This window comes from Hibiscus syriacus, unplaced genomic scaffold (genome assembly GCF_006381635.1).
Source record: "Hibiscus syriacus cultivar Baekdansim isolate YM2019G1 unplaced genomic scaffold, ASM638163v2 tig00109924_pilon, whole genome shotgun sequence".
Classification (NCBI taxonomy): domain Eukaryota; kingdom Viridiplantae; phylum Streptophyta; class Magnoliopsida; order Malvales; family Malvaceae; genus Hibiscus; species Hibiscus syriacus.
Genome location: NW_024062530.1, coordinates 651,098 through 657,097, shown reverse-complemented (window position 1 = coordinate 657,097; position 6,000 = coordinate 651,098). Strand labels below are relative to the sequence as shown.

Genomic DNA, 6,000 nt, shown 5'->3' with positions numbered 1-6,000 from the left:
ACAATGTTGATTCATGCCCTTGTGTACGCTTTTATTGTTAGAGATTAGTTGTTAAACTTAGAATTTTTGGGGGGTTGTTAGTGGGTTGCAAGGACAACTAATATGGATGCTGATGCTTTAGCAAAGGCTGGTATAGGCTGATTTTTATGTCATTTGCACTGTTCGTTTGGTTTTCTGGTTCTTGTTCGGAAGGGGGTTGTGCTTTTTGTAAGGGTTATTTAGCTTATCTTTTTCTAGGGTGTAATTCTTATTTTCTTTAATGAAGTTCTAAGGCACTCTTTTCCTCCTTCCGCTGATTAAGGAGCTTCCATACAAGCTCCATTAATCAAGAAGGGGTTTTAATGAGGCCTTCAATCTATAAAAAAAGAAGCAACAGCCGATCAATATTGCAAAAATAAGTTAAAAGACATACAGGTCCATACTGTTGCCTGTGCTGAATAGAAGGAAGAGAGTGAAAATCCGCATCTAAGACAGCAATCACACACTGTTCAGAGAAACTGAAAAGGACAATATACGTCAAAAACGGGCAAGCAAAGATGGTAATGTAAAATGCAAATGCAAGGAAAATATAATTTGTACTTGGGTCAAAAAAATTAAAAGTTGGTGAAAGTTTGTTTACCAATGCCATCCTCAGCAGCACTCTGTGTACAGCCAACGGCATCCCACCAATCAACTCCAACCAAAAGACTCCACCAAAACCTACTCCAAACACATTAATAATAGTTGTAATAAAAATTCATCAAGTCTGAGCATAGATTAGCTAATTATGTACCTCTCAGCAATAGCACGTTCCCAGGTTGATGAGTTAGCCTTTATCTGACTACTTGAAACAGCAGGAGGAAGAACGCGAATTATCTTCAACATGGTACGGTCCTTGCTAGTGTCATGCCAAACAGAAGCTGAACAACAGCTTGTTGAAGAGAAGGCAGGGGCAGCAATAGCAGATCCAACATTAATCTGGTAGTTATCAACAGGAATAAAATTTGGACCAGAAAAATGTGGACTCCACCCCGAAGAAACGAAAGCTATCTCACCACCATGTGCAGAATAAACAATTCGAGCAAGGGTTCTAACATCACTTGGTAGGTCAAAAGGATCAAAAACTAACTCTATAAGCCTTCTCAGCACTCAAATCAAATGCTTTTTGAGCATCAGAAGTTGGTCCCGCAGCAGCTGCTTGGTGACACTTAAAGTCATTAGTGGGCGGTATGCTTGTATCCACTTTAGACACCCAAACGGTTTGCATAGGTGCCTGCCACCAAAACTGGAAGAAGGATTCCCAAATATATTAGGAGAACAACCTGCTGAAGTGATGACTCCCAACGTTGCACTCTCCAACCTGTGATTGTAGGACCCTCTGGGATCATATGGAGACATGTATTGTCCTACAATAAGCATGACACGACACAATGAATTTAAAGGCGGCCAACTAACAGCTGATAAAATATGAACTATTTATTCAGAAACCAACCAAAATCAACAGAAAAGAATCATTCCATTCAAAGGGCTATTGGTCAGTACTAAAACCAACAGGCTACCATTACCATTTAAACAATGAGCTATTGGTTCAGTTACCACCTAAATGTGCCGATACAGGCCAGAACATAGTCCATCTAGTCTTATTTTCCCATTTACATAGTATGGTATAAATGTCATTCTAAGGTTTATAACTTAACATTTTAATCAATAAGCTCTGTTATAGGAACAGCAAGAAGTTTCAAAAATAAACTTTAAAGATCAGACTAATACCCTCAACAATAACAACAGCAATTACAGAACCACCACGAGTTGGATCAAAGGCAACTGCAGTTACTCCAGAGCCCCAAGTAGTGGTTGCCGCAGATTGTGCTGCAGCCTCGGGGCTCACATATGCTGAGAAATTTGAAACTGGCGAGCAATGTAGTGACACAACATCATTAAAATCTTGATCTGTTGACTTTTTCCCTTGTTTTGCTTCAGATATCAAATATTCTTGCCAACTAAATAAATATGCAGCCAATGGAGCAAAACCTGCCCAGTTGGGTGGATTAACTGAAGGTGATATCCCATTACTTGTGCTGGTCTTTGCAATTGCTTGAAATCCATTTCCAGTGCCAGGGTGACCTCCCACACAACAACAGTAGACGGGTTTACAATTGGAACACCTGCCACGTGCAGGGCACCACTGTCTGTTACTATTGCATCAGCAGCCATGATACCACTAGGCCCAGCACCCAATATTCCCTTGCTGTGCAAACCATTTTCGTTCAACACCCTGAGTAGGTGGCCATTGGGACCAATGAAGCTGAACAGACCCAGAAGAGAAGACAGAACAAACACAAAGAAAATTGGGCCATCTGGCTGCAAAAAAGAAAAAGAAAAACAGATTCAATCAATGAATACCTTTCAAATTTCTACAATGATACTAACATGAAAAACAGAGAGAACAGGCCAATGAGCTCATCATCAAAGAACACTAAAGCTTCTATATGATAATAGTCAACATTACAAATCCAGAATGTTTACAAATTTATTTCTGGCTCAAATCATGAATAGAACACAAACTGTGAGCTAGACCTCAACTTTCTGGAAAGCCAGAGAAGACAAACACTTAATGAGGGAAAGCTACAAACCTGAATTTTGAGATTGTTGAGAAATAAATTTTTCCTCAAAAGTTGAATTTGAGTTTGCGGGATTACTGGATTTTGATGAAAGCCCCTATACTGATTATTAAAAATACATAAATCAATACCAAGTGATCATATCATTAACATTAAAGTAACAAGGGAAATTAAAAACAAATGAGAAAAAGGTGTCCATTGAAAGAATAAAAAAAATGTTAATGAGGGAACAAAATAAAGAATGTCTAGGCACTCTTTTCCTCCTTTCTTTGTCCTTCATGTTACTTACATAACATGGAGGGTGAAAAAGGGGGTTTTTAATGAGGCCTAACCTTCTATAAAAAAAAAAGTCTAATTCACTTCTTTCTTTCTTGAAGGCATAAGTTATGGAAAGAAGATCCAGCACAATCATCTTTACATACGACGATAAACTTGAGGCATTTACAAGAAGGGCAAAAAAATTTGCACCACAATACTAACTTACACGATAATTCATGCCTGAAAGATCCTTTCCAGACATCAATTTGCAGACAGTCAAAACTTACCGGAGACCCCCTGACAACCACTTCGTAACAACAGCTATATCTTGCCGCCAGTCATGCTCACGATTCCAGAAGCTAGCATCGCGTACCAGATGAGCAGGCCCCTGCATTTAAACATTGAATTTTAAGCCAGGGTAAGATTTTATGGCCACAAATGAGCAAAAGATAAACCAAAATGAAAAGTAACAGAAAGTATAGGAATACACCGATGTTTCCAGAGTAACTAAGTCTGAATGGGCTTATATACAGAGAAGCCATGCTAAGAAGATAAAGTGGGGTCATCAAGTATCTCAAAGAAGCAATTTAGCGAGCAAGCTTACTTGGGATGCCTGAGTCCAGATAGTCACCCTCCCATGGAAGTTAGCTATCAATAAGGCATGAGGACAAGAAGTAGGTGACCATTCAATAAACTGAACAGAATCACGAGGAGAATCTGCAAGATATGTGCAGAGCAACTAATCATATACACAATTTTGCTGCCAACTGGCTAAAAATAAGAGCTAATATTGTTAAGACATGCTGACAATGAAACAGCCACAACCATGTTACATAATAAACAAGATGTAAAATAGACATAGTCGTAGTCATGCTCCACCGATACAAAAACTTTGCATAGCTACAAAGATCAATAAAAAAATCCAATTTCATGAAATTGACATTTTGACACCGCTACATGACTCAAATATTCAACCATGTCATTAATGGCATACTTAGAGCTATAACAATTAAGAACTGAAAATGTAGATTTAAGCTACCTGCTGTGACATTGAACACTGCACACTCTGTAGGACGCTCAGGGATCACAATTTGTATAGGGATCCAGAAAGGTGGATTTGCATTGGAACTACAAATAAATAAAACACTAGATGAGTTTTTTTTTTAAAAAGTCGTATAGAATAAATCAGTTTCCCAAACTTGGTGTTCCTCAAAACTTGGTTTCGAAATAATTCTATAGTTCACTTGTATGATAGGAAATCATCATTCTAAAGGAAAAAACTAGCTCATTTTCTAACCATCAAGTCAAGTACACGAAACTTCACTTGGAAAAGGAAGAACAATTAAAAGAAACAAACTGACCTCGGAATTCTAGCACAAGTTTCAGTAGCACAAGCAATAGCATTCACTTTCCACACCAAGCAACAGCACTTCAACAACAACAAAAAAAGTTATTCAAAAAAAAGATCGATCAAAAGAGTAAATTCCAGAGTTGACTGAATTGAACTCGAAATCTAACCTAAAATTGCGGCACAATTCAGGTACTCTCATTTATACTGCAAATTAGACCTCGGCTGTTCAACCAAATACAACAACGGTAGCCGGATTAACTGATTCATCCTCCATTGTCGAATCCTCAGTCTTCTCCGACGAAGTAACGACCTCGTCTTCTCCAACACCAGCAACCGGTTTCTCGGGGATCGGCTTAACGGCAGTGGATCAACAGCTGGGCCACAGGCGCTTCCCTGGATCCTTGTTATCTCCCGGACCTGGCTGTTGATTCATATCGAAGAAGAGAAAACAAAACAAAACCCTAAATCCCTTTATTTACACCAAAAAAGAAAAACAACGGGAAGAGAGAGAAAGGGTAGTGCGAGAGTTGAGTGGTGCAAAAGTCGCGATTGAAGGCGACAGGTAGCACTGTAAGCGAGAGAAAAAGTATGTGATGTTTGGTTTAGTGGCGTTAGTGATTTTGAGATTTTTATAAAGAAAATAACCTCAGTGACCAAAATCTCATATATACGATTTTTAACTAAATTTTCTGGATTTGCCAAAATGACCAACAAAATCGCAATGCGATCGCTAATTCGCAACGCGATCTCCATTATCGCAAATTCGCGTTGCATTTTCGCAATGCGATAGTTGAAATCGCGTTGCGATGGTGTACAGTATCGTTGCGATTTTCCCAATTCGCAATGCGAATAAGTAATCGCAACGCGAATTGGGAAATTCGCAATGCGAATAAGTAAATCGCAACGCGAATTGGGAAAATCGCAATGCGATACTGACTATCGCAATGCGATAATAAAATCGCAACGAGATACTTACTTTCGCAACGCGATACTGACTTTCGCAACGCGATAATACATATCGCAATGCTTTTTCAAAGCGCCATTAGTATCCTGACCAAGTATTTTATTTTTAAATTCCAAACATGAATATAAATATATTGGAACGCTGAACTGTCCACAGTATATCCCGTAATCGCAACTCATAACCTAAAACCTAAAATCACAACTCAGTCCCATCTCCATCTCTCACTCTCTCACCCATCTCCGACGAAATCCGTCCCCATCTCCGGCGAAATCTGTCTATCTAAATCTCTCAGAGCCACCCTCACAATCAGAAATGGAAAATCAACCAAATCAACCAACGAGGGCTAGTTTTTTTAATTATTTTCTTTTTGAAATTTTTGCATTTTATTAGGTTTTTCATATTGAAATTGATGATAGGTTTACTGGTAATTTCAATAATAGATTAACCATTTCACTTAGATTGCTTATAAATCAACCAAGAATCGCAACGCGAAATGCAAATCGCAACGCGATTTTAGTTTCGCGTTGCGATAGTCATTTTCGTGTTGCGATTTTCATTTTCAGAAACTATTCTTCTTCTGCAAATTGAAACTTGAATGAATTGCATTACTTCAACCAAAAAACAAAGACAAATACGAAATTCACAGTGTTGCATATTTAAGTTTGAAGAATAAACTACTACTATTTATGTTTATTATTGTTTTTGGTATATCTTCACATTGTAGTTTTTGGTATATCTAATTTAGTATGTTTATTGTTTTTGTAGAACTTTATTCGGCAATTGACCTTGAGAAATAAAGTCAGCCTGGCCAAAACAATTGCGTCGAA

At 38.2% G+C, this 6,000-nt stretch overlaps 1 pseudogene; it reads right to left on the bottom strand.

Moving 5' to 3' along the window:
- Nucleotides 1-412: 412 nt before the first annotated feature.
- Nucleotides 413-4,483, bottom strand: LOC120210425 (annotated as a pseudogene).
- Nucleotides 4,484-6,000: the final 1,517 nt, after the last annotated feature.